General features: G+C 46.5%; 1 pseudogene; it reads right to left on the reverse strand.

The window, feature by feature from the left end:
* Positions 1-1,012: 1,012 nt before the first annotated feature.
* LOC144783680 (28S ribosomal RNA) lies at positions 1,013-10,202 on the reverse strand (annotated as a pseudogene).
* Between the last annotated feature and the right edge of the window lie 4,746 nt (positions 10,203-14,948).

Consider the following 14,948-nt stretch of genomic DNA (forward strand, 5'->3'; position numbering starts at 1 on the left):
GTTGTCCTGAAAGAACCTTCTCTGTGTAGGTCGAGTATAAAAATCCTGCTGTAAAAATGGGTAAACTCCCTCTAGTGTAAAGTTCTTTTTATCCAGTTCGAATTTATTTCCTTTCTGGGTCACAGTGTAATCTTTAAACTCTTGGATCTCCTTTTCAATTTTTTCAAGGAGGCTTTTTGAATCCGTAATTAATTGGTTGTTTTGTATTTCAATCTCTAGATCAGCAATTTCCTGAAGTTGTTTAATTGAGATTCTATGTGCTGTCTCGACCGTTAGAACCATCAGATCTCTACTACACTTTGTCTCTATCCCGCTAAATCCCTTCTTGTAGTCTGGATCATCTATGAAGACCATAGGGGTATTCCGAATTTGTAGGCCCGATGGAATAGTACCTGCCTGCAAATGTAAAACTAGAAAATGACCGTGTAAATCGGTTCTAATCTGTTTCTTCTGTAGTCTAATTAATTTATCCGACTCATTTTGAGTTTTGGCTGTAGAACTTAAGGTAGCAGAAGCGAAGACCGGCGGCGCTCTAATACGATTTTGGATGTGTTCTTCACTGTACACAAAGGTGTCTTTTTCAGACATACTATACAGGAAACCCACAAAACGATAAATACGTACACAGTGACAATAGACAATGACAACACTTAAATAATATGCACTAAGAATCAAAACAACACATAGTGACAGTGTTCCACTAAATGTGAAAGGTACGTTTCAACCTTTAACGACCTCGCGAGTCTTCAATTTTATAAAATGAAAAAATCAGGGGATATTATTTCTCAGTTGAAAGTATTATTTTTGTTGACATAGGCCTATACCTCAGAGGTATATGTCGTTTGTTTTGTTACTCTTGAATGCAAGTTGAATAAATATGGTGAGAAAGTTGCTGGGTGGATGTGTTGTATAGTTATATAAGAATTGTTTGTTATTTCAATGTTGTATTAAATTTGTACATATTCTATAAATTTTGTATATGCACAAGTAAAGTTTTCCATAAATGAAAAAAATATTTTGACTAAAGGAAAAATAATGAAAATAAAATAAGAATGTTATTCATAATAGACTGATATGTTTTGTTCATAACAGTTTTTCCGTTAATAAGAAGTTAATTAGCCCAGTATTGGCAATTGTGTTGTTGTGGTAACCGAGGCTCCACAGCACTGCGGTATTGTTATAGTTTAGGGGGGGTTCTGACTTAAAGGCATTTAGTCATAAACCCACAGATGGTAGCTTCGACCCATTGGCTCTTCAGCCAAGCACATACACCAAATGTCTGAACCTGCGGTTCCTCTTGTACTGAGCAGGATTACTATTGCAACAACACATCATCAGTAGGGTAAAACTAACCTGTTTCACGACGGTCTAAACCCAGCTCATGTTCCCTATCAGTGGGTGAACAATCCAATGCTTGGTGAATTATGCTTCACAATAATAGGAAGAACAGACAATGATCAAACAGCGATGTCCCTATGAAGGCTTGGCCGCCACAAGCCAGTTATCCCTGTGGTACATTTTCTGACACCTCCTGCTTGAAACCCAAAAAGTCAGAAGCAATGTGAGGCCCCGCTTCCACTGTCTGTATTCATACTGAAACTCAAGCTCAAGCGAGCTTTTGCTCTTCTGCTCCGGGGGAGGTTTCTGCCTCCCTGAGCATGCCTTAGGACACCTGCGTTATCGTTTGACAGGTGTACCACCCCAGTCAAACTCCCCACCTGCCACTGTCCCCGGAGCGGGTCACGCCTGGCAGGCGCCAGGCACTTGGAGCCAGAAGCGAGAGCCCCACGGGACTCACCCCCCTCCTCACCGGGTAAATGAAAAAACAATAAGAGTAGTGGTATTTCACCGGCGGCCCGAGGACCTCCCACTTATCCTACACCTCTCATGTCTCTTCACGGTGCCAGACTAGAGTCAAGCTCAACATAGACTTCTTTCCCTGCTGATTCTGTCAAGCCCGTTCCCTTGGCTGTGGTTCGCTAGATAGTAGGTAGGGACAGTGGAAATCTCATTCATCCATTCATGCGCATCACTAATTAGATGACGAGGCATTTGGCAATCTGTACCACCTCGCGGTGGCTCATTCTGGGTTATTTTGCTGCCCATCAGCGTCAATTCAGTTTTGCTTCCAACAAGGCAACATTCTTTCGCTCCGGAGTACAGTCACACTGAACGCTGTCCTCACTGGAACTGGGATAACGTATAGGCCAGAGATAGTACACCCTGCAGTACTATTCCAACAATTTTAAAATTGTCTACGAACAGTCCTGAGAAATTAAAATATGATTAGCAGGACATCAATAATCAATGTGTGATAATTATGTGTATGTGATTATTTGAGACCTATTCATCATTCAAGACATTTCAATAAGTATGATGTACACCAGTATATCTAAATTGTTATAAGCACACATTTATAAAAAAATACACATCTACAAATTTCACATCTAACTATAAAAAGCACATCCCCAAAAATTCACATCTATTAAATTCACATCTATAGTAAATCGTGTGTCAACTATACACCTATATGTTAAAATAATATGCTTTATAAGGGTGACATGTGTGCTGCAAGAAAGTGCACATCTCAGTATAAGCTTGATACTCAATTGTCCATGAATACTTGGCATATTTTAAGAGTGTCCATTAAAGTAGTCAGGCAAACATTTTTCTTAAATGGGAATGACATTTGCAGACCTAAATCAGCCAGAACAACATCATTACATTGAGGCCAAATACCAGGAAGTCCAACGATAGAGCCATGAAATTTTACAGTGTTGCGTTTTGTGAGATCTTTGATTTGCTGTGACAGATCCTGATAGTATTTCACTTTACTCTCAAACGCTAATTCAAGGGAATTGAAACATCAATCACTACTGCTGTACCATTTGTGGTAAACACTACATCTGGTTTTCACAGTTGTCCTTCATTATTCTTAACATGAGGTTCCCTATATGCCATCCAACCACACCTGTTGCTCTATCAATGAGCAATTCCAGAATTTTGTTATGTCTTTTTATCCTAATGTCCTTAGTTTTAGGACATGCGCCTGAAATATGAGAAATTGTTTCGCAAACATCATTACAATACCTACATGTAGCAAATGCAAGATTTATTCCCCTAGTGATGGTTTCTCTAGTATATAAAACATTTGCTCTTAACATCAGCGCAGCTATGTACTGGTTTTCTTTCATTTTGTTATGCTTACTGATCCAGAAGTTTGAGGTTGGATTACTTGCTAAGTATTTTATACCATCACCTTGGACAGGGAGATTTGCCCATTTCTCAAACTCTTCTTTTCTCCAATCATATGTTGCTAACAAATTCAAATCATAGCTCAGAAACCTACTGTCTAAAATGTTGAGTTTGTGTGTTTTGATGATGTTATACATTTTTCATTCATATCTTCTTCTGCATACATGAATGAATGAGCTATGACAGGTCTGGAGCTGGCCTGGGATACAATAAACTATTGACTTTATTGAGACCAATTTGTGCACATAGTTTTGGTATACTGAGGCCCCCAAATTATCTTTTTGAATACAGGAGCCCATCACATATGTATGCAGGAAGGTGTATAAAGTGTTTGACATACTTTTTTATTGTTTGATCCAAAACATTTAAAGTTTTTGCTTCTGTTCCTGTCATTTCCAATTTGAATGATAGTTTAGGTACCAAGTACTGACACAAAATTTCTATTTTCTACATGGGCTTCAGTGGTAGATTATTAAGTTTTTGAGCCCAATTGACAAGAACCTCATTAATTTTGTTGTTGCCTGTATGACCAGTGTGTGGATCAAAGTTCAATCCGAGGTATCTCTCACTTTCCCCTGGATGAATGTTTTCAATATTTTCTTTTTCAAATTGCCATGGCTTACAGCTATTAATCAGTATTTTATCTTTATGGTGACTGATATAAAATCCATGTGTCTTTCTCACATTAAGTTTTAATCCTGTAGTTTTACTGAACTTTTCAATGATTTTCAGATTTGCACCCCTTCCTTCCCAGGTACTGCTGAGTACTGCGATGTCATCGGCAAAGGCGAGAGTGGTGATTTGCTCAATAAGACCATCTGATCCAAATGTGAAGCCCTTGCAGGTTTTCTGAAGAACATAGATCAGAGGATCCATGCAATGTTAAATAGTATTGGGGATTAAGAGTCACCTTGTTTAACCCCAGATTTAATTGTTATTTCAGGAGTTGCTTTGTTGTTGTTTCCCTTGAAAGATGTTGTTGAGTCAGTGTACAAGTCTTTTATTATGTCTCTGATGTATGATGGAACTCTTTGCCTTGCGAGACTCTGTATAATGTGACCATGGCTGACAGAGTCGAAGGCTTTCGATATATCTATGAACACTACTGCTAATGAGTGACTGTTTTTTCATGCCCCTTTTATGATATTTTGCAGGAGAGTCAGACTCTCGAGACAACCTCTCACCTTCATGAAGCCTTTTTGTCTCGTATTCAATTCAACAAAAAATGAGAGTCTTTTAGTTAATATTTTTGTGAATAACTTCATGAATGCCGTACCGATGGTAATTGGACGCCAGTTACTGATTTTTTTGAGTTCACTAAACGGTACATTCTTGGGTATCTAAATTGATCGGTTCTTTTTGATAATTTCTGGTACTCTTCTCATCAACAACTAATACGATAAAATTCTGGGCCGCAGTCTTGGTTGCCTGCTGTGCACTTTATACAAGTCATTCTGACCAATTTTATGAGGCCCCACTGCTTTCTTTCAATTGGAGTTTTCAAAGGCATAAGTTATTTCGAGCAGTGCTATTTCTTTACATAAATTTCTAATTTCGTAATCCTCTGGTATCCGATGGTATCGGCATGAATTTAGGGTTTTTCTTGTTTTCTTTCTCAATTATGTTTTTGTAGTATTGAACAATTTCATCAGCACTGATTTGGCAAGTGGCATCTTCTGCCCCATCAGTGATAATCCTGGCAATTTTCTTTTTGTCTTTTTTAAACATTGCCTGGTATTCTTTATAGCTGCCTTTTGCTTTGGCATAATTTTTCCTGTGTGTCCGATTGAGCCTTCCGTTTTTCATGTCTTTTTTTGTTATCTTGTTCCCTACTGAGGCATTCTGGTGCTCATCTTGAGCAGAGTTCATAGGCTCATTATTGAGTTCACTTGCTGGTTCATTTGTTGGTACACTTGCTGGTGTAGGACTTATATCAGTGGTGTTCTCTGTGATATAAGTCACTACCTCATCCATCAGATCCATAGCAGCATCGTGTTGCTCTACGTTTTGGGTGTACTTCTCGATTTCTGTGATTCTATCTTCCAGCTCTTCAAAGTTCTTAAATGTTGCGCACGTTTGCGATTGATAAAGGCTCTGCGCTTTTCTGTTGTTACTTCCACTGTAACCTCTCATTCATCGCAAGAGTCATTTTGAGAAACATTTGATGCTTGCAGTACATCTTTTGCAGATTGTTTGCTTTTATCTCTTCTATCTATTCTCTTTTCAGAAATTTGTTTTCTGTTTTTATTGTCAAAATGTGGAACCATCAGCGCATTAATATTTCTCTTATTTTCATATACCTTTTCCAATTCTGCTAGTAGCAGTATTTCTTCCGGTGACCATAATTTTGACGGTTTGCTGCTTGCTAGAGCTGCTAGCCAGTCTCATTTTGCACTCTTGGATGCGCATGCTGAGCACGTTGAGAAACACCAATTTTTGTTCCATATCTGAGGTCACAGAAGCTGCACAGGAATGGCAGCTCTCCTTTTTGAGGTCTTCCTTTACATTTGGCATAATGGCATGCAATATTGTCGTATTCAGCTTGTTTGTCACATTTTGAGCAGTACAATTTAAGATAGAAGTCTTTGTGCTTGTTGGAGACATGTTTTCTCAGTTCTTTAAAAGTTCCCAATATGTCCCCACACAAGTCACATTTATATTTTTTGTGTAGGTATTTCCAATAAGTGACTTTTTTTGTGTAGTCACTTTTCTTTGTTATTACATCTTTCCTAACCTCGTACACATCAGGAAGACTTTCAAAGTTTATTGTACCAATGTCATTCTTGGCTGAGGAGGCCACAAACTCGATGGATTCACTGAGGTCTACTGTTTTGTCTTCTTCTGCTACAGAGGGTGAACTAAGGCCTATATTGTGCTCTGAATCGTTGTTGCTTGTTGCATTGTTTGAAGCGGGTGCTGGTTTGTCAAATTCGGTGAGGAGGTTAATGATTTGCCGTTTAACCGCGCTTCACTGAATTTCTTTACTTTGACATTCAGAGCACTAGGCAGAAATCAGATTGCACCACCTAAGGTGGACAATTATCGAACAACTGCCATCAGAGGCGGGTCTTTTCCAGAAGGAGCAAAGGTGGGTGTTCCGTCTGGGCACCCACATCATGGGACTGAACGATGAGGTCCCCTGGGGACAGCTGTCTAACTAGCCGACCTCGTTAACGTCCTCAGGATGCAGGAACTTACTAATATGAACTGGATGACATTATGTACACAGGCATAATAATGATCTCTCTGCATCTATCATAATAGCTCCCATCATTGGTCTTTCGAGACTTTAGGCAAAGATAGATTCAATCTTGAGTAACAAAGCAGTGAACGTATAATTACATATACCCTTTTCTCAAATATCAGATGTATTTAAAGGAAATTCAGATGAGCCTCGGTTAAAAGACCCTCCGAGAGAATTAAGGAGCGCTGGACATACTGCACGCATGCACTGGGACACTCTGCCATCCTTTGCGCATGCGCAATACCGTAGCGCTGTTCTGAGCATGCGCGACATAGTGGACGCTCCTAGCGCATGCGCACACCTCGTTGAAGGAACCACGGGGCTGAAAACTGACGTGTCTCGCCGGATCTGCCAAATAAGGACTTATAATTAATCTATCTTCATTAGTACCACCCAACTAATGGCGGATCACCCTTATATGGGCACATACTCACATCCGGTTTGACGCTAATGAGGTTAAACCATTAACAGAAAACCAGGTATAAATACCACACGCCCCGGGCTTTTCAACTCAGTCCAGCGGAGCAGCGTGTGGGGTAAGACGGAGGACAACTCATCCCGAGTTTGTGAGTATAGAGTGTGCAATACAAGCATTTCTAAGACAAACGAAGTAAGTAGGGAACCATATTAAAACCTACATTGTTTTTACCTAGATTGCACAATAGCAATCACCCCCCAGACGTTTTTGAATGCTCATGAAGCAAGCAAGCAATACCTAACAAGTATGACCACAGCTTCTTTTACATCCTTTGAGTGTCTGTGTTTCTGTGTTGTTTTGTCAGTTTTCTCTTACAGGGCAAATTGAGTGCATGGTTTGTTCCAGGTGATTGCACCTGTCTGAGCTACCCGTGACCATTATATCTTTTTCTTTTTCTTTTCTCAGGTCATGCAAATTGCATTGAACTTGAGCTAAACCGCTGTAGGCACATTATAGCCTTTATTTTTATACACATATTTATTCCTTCACTTTTTGTTATTGACATAAATACAAATTTTGTGACAAAACTAGTGAAACGTGAGTAAGGTGGGGAAGTTGTGCCCCCGTCCTGAAGAAGGAGCTTTGTCTCCGAAACATGTCGACGCACACAGGAGGTACTGTCCATTAACACGACAGGTCCAACCTCGCACTTCACTTCTTTTAATAGTACCAGCCTGGGGTTATGAATTAAAAAAAATTCCATTATACCCACGAGCCAGGTATCTTTTTAATCCTTCACTAAATCCCACCACTCACATAAAATATCCCTATCACATGCATCACATGCACCACACATAGTCATAACTATAAGTGCTCCCGCGAAGTCGTAGGTCGTAGCACGCCGCATCCCGCTAGAGGGGTGCAAAGACCCCGATGATGAAGCATGACCCCAAGGGGCCTTTTGGTGTGTGAGGGGTATTTTATAAAACACTAAGTGCTCCCATACCACTGTGGGAAACACTTCCCTAACACCACCAGTAGGATTCCTTTTGTTTATGTAAAGAAATCAGATTGCATCAACACCCGCCTCGGGCCTTCGCGATGCTTTGTTTTAAATAAGCAGTCGGATTCCCCTGGTCCGCACAAGTTCTAAGTCAGCTGCTAGGCACCGGCCCAGGCAGAACGTCGGGGAGGGGGTACGGGGAGAGATGACCACCGCAGCTGGGGTGATCCACAGCAAGGGCCCGGCTCGCGTACAGAGTCACTGCCACCCAGAGGGAGGTGCCTCGTCCAGCCGCGGCACCCCCCCAGCCCGCTTCGCTTTCCAGCCCAACTGACCCAGCTCTTAGAGCCAATCCTTATCCCAAAGTTACAGATCTGACTTGCTGACTTCCCTTACCTACATTGTTCCAACATGTCAGAGGCTGTTCACCTTGGAGACCTGCTGCGGATATGGGTATGGCCAAGCGCGAGATTTACACCATCTCTCCTGGATTTTCAAGGACTAGCGAGAGCTCACCGGACGCTGACGGAACCGTGACGCTTTCCAAGGCTCAGGCCCCTTTCTGGGGATGATCCCATTCCAGGGCGCCCTGCCCTTCACAAAGAAAAGAGAAAACTCCCCGGGGCTTCCGCCAGCTTCTCCAGGATCGTTTGCGTTACCGCACTGGACGCCGCGAGGGCGCCCGTCTCTGCCACTCCAAGTTTGGGGATCTGAACCGACTCCGTTTTGATCGGCCATGGGCAACGGAGGCCATCGCCCGTCCCTTCCTAACAACGCTGGCCCATCTCTTAGGACCGACAGACCCATGTTCAACCGCTGTTCACATGGAACCCTTCTCCACTTTCGCCTTCAAAATTCTCGTTTGAATATTTGCTACTACCACCAAGATCTGTACCTGTGGCGGCTCCTCCCAGGCCTTCGCCCTGGGCTTCTGTGCACACCTCTTACTTAGCCCCTGCGGCTCTCAGCACTGGCGACGGCTGGTTATGGGCCCGACGCTCCAGAGCCATCCATTTTCAGGGCTAGTTGATTCGGCAGGTGAGTTGTTACACACTCCTTAGCAGATTCCGACTTCCATGGCCACTGTCCTGAAGTTTATATCAACCAACACCTTTTCTGTGGTCGGATGAGCGTCGGCATCGGGCGCCTTGACCCGGCGTTCGGTTCATCCTGCAGTGCCAGTTCTGCTTACCAAAAGTGGCCCACTGGGCACTCGCATTCCATGCCTGGCTCCACGCCAGCAAGCCGGGCTTCTTACCCATTTAAAGTTTGAAAATTGGTTGAGATTGTTTCGGTCCCACGACCTCTAATCATTCGCTTTACCAGATAAAACTGGGGGCTCCGAGCGCCAGCTATCCTGACGGAAACTTCAGAGGGAATCAGTTACCAGATGGTTTGATTAGTCTTTCGCACCTATACCCTGGTCGGAGGACCGATTTGCACGTCAGAACCGCTACGGAGCTCCACCAGAGTTTCTTCTGGCTCCGCCCTGCCCAGGCATAGTTCACCATCATTCGGGTCCTATCAAGCATGCTCATGCTCCACCTCCCCGCCGGAGCGGGCGTCCGGGGGAGGGCGCGGATTCGGTAGAAACTCCCTCGGCCCCACAGACACGGCAAAGCTGCTGCCAGGGGAGCTGTAACACCCTCCACTGGCGCAGAGGGCCACCTGCCACCCCAAAGCCTTCCCAGCCGACCCGGAGCCAGTCGCGGTGCATCACATGGAGAAAATGAACCCTGCTGGGGCCGGGTAGGGGCCAGACGCCGGTCCCATGGAGGGTATCCGGAACTATCGGGCCGCCGACCTTCCCACCGTGTTGAATCCTCCGGGGCGGACTGCACGGACCCCACCCGTTTACCTCTCGACGGTATTAGGTCCTCTTGAACTCTTTCTTCAAAGTTCTTTTCAACTTTCCTTACGGTACTTGTTGGCTATCGGTCTCGTGCCCGTATTTAGCATTAGATTGAGTTTATCACCCACTTTAGGCTGCATTCCCAAGCAACCCAACTCCGAGAAGACCCGATCCCGGCGCGCCGGGGGCCGCTACCGGCTTAACACCGTCCATGGGGTGAGCCTCGATCAGAAGGACTTGGGCCCCCTGAGCGATGCCGGGGAGTCGGTCTTCTGTACGCCACATTTCCCGCGCCCGACACTGGGCGGGGATTCGGAGCTGGGCTCTTCCCTCTTCACTCACAGTTACTGGGGGAATCCTGGTTAGTTTATTTTCCTCCGCTTGGTAATATGCTTAAATTCAGCGGGTAGCCACGTCTGATGTGAGATCGTAGTCGGAAGAATAACGGCGGAGCGTCAAGAGGGTCGCTGGGAAAGGCCAGCCCCCTGCTGGAGCAGGGGCCTGGCGTACCCGGCAGCACGCGCCCTCTTTCCCCCGGATCGGGTCTGGAGGGGGTTCGCCCTCGCCAGGATGCCGGCCACAGAGATGGGCACCCAAGGCGCGTGCGCGCGGTCAGCCAGTTGGACACCAGAGACAGCCACGTGCAGCACCCAGCCAGGCGCGGTGGGACGTTCCCGGGGCAGACCGGTCACAGGACCCTTTCTCTGCATTCTGTCCATCAACTGTTGTTTTTGCATTTGTCACTCCGAGTGGGACGGGTATGTTCAGACGTGAGTCCCGTGCTCTCCATGCCACTGGAATCAAGCTAACCTGGCTTATGAGGGCTGAAAGCCCGAAACCGGTCCTAGGATGCTTGTTTCCAGTCCAGGGAGAACTTGGCTTGGCAGTTCGGGCTGGACTGTTCCCATGGGCCACAGGGTCAAGACTGATTTGCATATGGCTGGGTTCAAACTGGAATGGCACCATGAGCAAAGAAATGATAGATTTAGGCCCAGATCTCTGTACTGGGGTGAATGTATGACATTGGTCTGCATTCTGTCCATCAACTGTTGTTTTTGCATTTGTCACCCGAGTGGGACGGGTATGCTCAGAGGTGAGTTCTGTGCTCTCCATGCCACAGGAATCAAGCTATACTGGCTGATGAGGACTGAAAGGCCGAAAACGGTCCTAGGATGCTTGTTTCCAGTCCATGGAGAACCTGGCTTGGCAGTTCGGGCTGGACTGTTCCCATGGGGCACAGGGTCAAGACTGATTTGCATATGGCTGGGTTCAAACTGGATTGTCATGATGAGCAAAAAAACGATGGATATAGGCCCAGATCTCTGTACTGGGGTGAATGTATGACATTGTTCTGCATTCTGTCCATCAACTATTGTTTTTGCATTTGTTACCCAGAGTGGGACGGATAAGCTCAAACGTGAGTCCCGTGTTCTCCATGCCACTGGAATCAAGATATCCTGGCTGATGAGGGCTGAAAGCCTGAAACCGGTTCTAGGATGCTTGTTTCCAGTTCAGGGAGAACCTGGCTTGGCAGCTCGGGCTGGACTGTTCCCATGGGGCACAGGGTATAGACTGATTTGCATATGGCTGGGTTCAAACTGGATTGGCATGGTCTGCAAAAGAATGATGGATTTAGGCCCAGATCTCTGTACTGGGTGAATGTATGATATTGTTCTGCATTCTGTCCATCAACTGTTGTTTTTGCATTTTTCACTCCGAGTGGGACTGTTATGCTCAGACGTGAGTTCTGTGCTCTACATGACACTGGAATCAAGCTATCTTGGCAGATGAGGGATGAAAGCCCGAAACCGGTCCTAGGATGCTTGTTTCCAGTCCAGGGAGAACTTTGCTTGGCAGTTCAGGCTGTACTGTTCCCAGGGGCCACAGGGCCAAGACTGATTTGCATATGGCTGGGTTCAAACTGGAATGGCACCGTGAGCAAAAAGAATTATGGATTTAGGCCCAGATCTCCGTACTGGGGTGAATGTATGACATTGGTCTGCATTCTGTCCATCAACTGTTGTTTTTGCATTTGTCACCCTGAGTGGGACGGGTATGCTCAGACGTGAGTCCTGTGCTCTCCATGCCAATGGAATTAAGCTATCCTGTCTGATGAGGGCTGAAAGCCCGAAACCGGTCCTAGGATGCTTGTTTCCAGTCCAGGGAGAACCCGGCTTGGCAGTTCGGGCTGGACTGTTCGCATGGGGCACAGGGTCAAGACTGATTTGCAAATGGCTGGGTTCAAACTGTAATTGCATGGTGAGCAAAAAAATGATGGATTTAGGCCCAGATCTCTGTACTGGGGTGAATGTATGACATTGTTCTGCATTCTGTCCATCAAATGTAGTTTTTGCATTTGTCACCCCGAGTGGGACGGGTATGCTCGGACGTGAGTCCAGTGCTCTCCATGCCACAGGAATCAAGCTATCCTGGATGATGAGGGCTGAAAGGTCAAAACCGGTCCTAGGATGCTTATTTCCAGTCCATGGAGAACCTGGCTTGGCAGTTCGGGCTGGACTGTTCCCATGGGGCACAGGGTCAAGACTGATTTGCATATGACTGGGTTCAAACTGGATTGGCATGGTGAGCAAAAAAACAATGGATTTAGGCCCAGATCTCTGTACTGGGGTGAATGTATGACATTGTTTTGCATTCTGTCCATCAACTGTTGTTTTTGCATTTGTCACCCCGAGTGGGACGGATATGCTCAAACGTGAGTCCCGTGCTCTCCATGCCACTGGAATCAAGATATCCTGGCTGATGAGGGCTGAAAGCCTGAAACCGGTCCTAGGATGCTTGTTTCCAGTCCAGAGAGAACCTGGCTTGGCAACTCGGGCTGGACTGTTCCCATGGGGCACAGGGTCAAGACTGATTTGCATATGGCTGGGTTCAAACTGGAATGGCATGATGAGCAAAGAAATGATGGATTTAGGCACAGATCTCTGTACTGGGGGTGAATGTATGACATTGTTCTGCATTCTGTCCATCAACTGTTGTTTTTGCATTTGTCAGCCCGAGTGGGATGGGTATGCTCAGACATGAGTCCCGTGCTCTCCATGCCACTGGAATCAAGCTACCTTGGCTGATGAGGGCTGAAAGCCCAAAACCGGTCCTAGGATGCTTGTTTACAGTCCAGGGAAAACCGGGCTTGGCAGTTCGGGCTGGACTGTTCCCATGGCGCACAGGGTCAAGACTAATTTGCATATGGGTGGGTTTGAATTGGAAAGGCATGGTGAGCAAAAAAACAATGGATTTAGGATCAGATCTTTGTACTGGTGTGAATGTATGACACTGTTCTGCATATAGTTCATCAACTGTTGTTTTTGCATTTGTCACCCGGAGTGGGTCGGGTATGCTCAGACGTGAGTCTCGTGACTCCATGCCACTGGAATCAAGCTATCTTGGCAGATGAGGGCTGAAAGCCTGAAACCGGTCCTAGGATGTTTTTTCCAGTCCATGGAGTAACTGGCTTGGCAGTTCGGGCTGGACTGTTCACATGGGGCACAGGTTCAAGACTGATTTGCATATGGCTCTGTTCAAACTGGAATGGCATGATGAGCAAAGTAACGATGGATTTAGGCCCATATCTCTGTACTGGGGTGAATGTATGACATTGTTCTGCATTCCGTCCATCAACTGTTGTTTTTGCATTTATCACTCCGAGTGGGACTGTAGAATGGTAGGGCCGAATTCGACCAAGAACCCCTTCAGTATTTGCCCGGCGTTAGCCGCCTCTCATACCATTCGAGATTACCAAACAAAGAGGCAGGCGCTGGAGACAGAAGGCAGGAAACAGGAGTTTATTCAGACGGAGCAGAACACGTCAAATCAGAAAACAGGGTATCTTCTCGAGGTGCTCTAAACGCATCCTTGAGGCCTGGCCTCTTATACACAGGTTTATTGCTTTATTACATGAAACACATTCTTGTCAATACTTGATGTACGGAAAGACATCCTCGGAATCCCTGCTTCACCCCCGTTCCCACACATATTTACAGTAGAGTTCCCACCTCAACCTCAGCATGTGGTGGTTGTCGCGCAGCTGGACATTCTGCTGGGAACGGGAAAGTGGGCAATTGGTCGCATCTGGAGGTGTGAGGGTATTGATTAACCACCGCTCCTTTGATGTGAGGCGAGGTCCTACTGTAGGGGGCAATAAACTGCATCTGTCGGGCTAGGTGATGGCCTGGGATCGGGCTGGACAATCGGGCAGGGAGGAAGAGGTTATCAAAAAGGGGCCTGTTCTTTGAATGAGATGAAAGAGCGAGGGGGTTCAGCACGGGATGTGGCTCGGAGACAGGGTCGCGCTAGAGGTGCGCTTATGGTCCAAGCAGGAGAAACCGGGGGCTGTCGGGGCGCGGGGGAATGCTTGCGAGGCTGGGGTGTGAGGGGGAGAGGCGCGCAGGCTATTGGCAGTGGGCAGAGAGGTCGTGACACAAAAATGGCTGCCACCTACTTTCGCGATGGGGCCTAAAAGGGACAAGATGGCGTGGCTACTGTTTTCATGGTTGTCGCTCTACTTTCAACAGTGGCTGTGGTGAACATAAATGAACGCCGCTTATGTATACCGATTTTAGTCATTTTCCACAGTCCCCAGTTTTTTGGTCTCGCTGGCAATGCATCCTCAAGGATGCATGTGTCCAGCTGGAGACGTATAGCGATCAGTCTGGGGGGAAGGAGGACAAGAGGGTGTACGAGCTTTTTTTCCTGGATTCGTGTGCGCGAACACGCACGTCGCGTCCCGCGCCGTACACATGCGCGCGCAGACAGACACTCGCTCACACACACACACCCCCTCCCCCACAGTCACACACACGCACTCCAAGACACATACACACACACACGCACGCACGCACACACACACACATACACAGCCCGCCCCCCCCGCACGCGCGCGCACACACATGCTCCTCCCCCCGCAGCTCAGCAACCCACTCACCGGCTTCCTTCGTGAGGCGGCTCTCCTCAGCTGCAGGGCCCGGCAGCAGGACTCTTCTTCCCTCCTTCGGCACCGGGGCGCAGGGTAGGCTCCTGCCTGCTCCGGTGCTCCAAACAATCGCGGCTCTTCCGTGGGAGGCGGGGTAGGCTCCCACCCTCCTACTTCCTGTTTCCGGTTGTCGCGCCGGCCTGCCTGACTTCCTGGTCGCAGGCCGGCAGAGTGACGAGGATGTTTGAT

This window comes from Lissotriton helveticus, chromosome 9, assembly GCF_964261635.1.
Source record: "Lissotriton helveticus chromosome 9, aLisHel1.1, whole genome shotgun sequence".
NCBI classification, from domain to species: domain Eukaryota; kingdom Metazoa; phylum Chordata; class Amphibia; order Caudata; family Salamandridae; genus Lissotriton; species Lissotriton helveticus.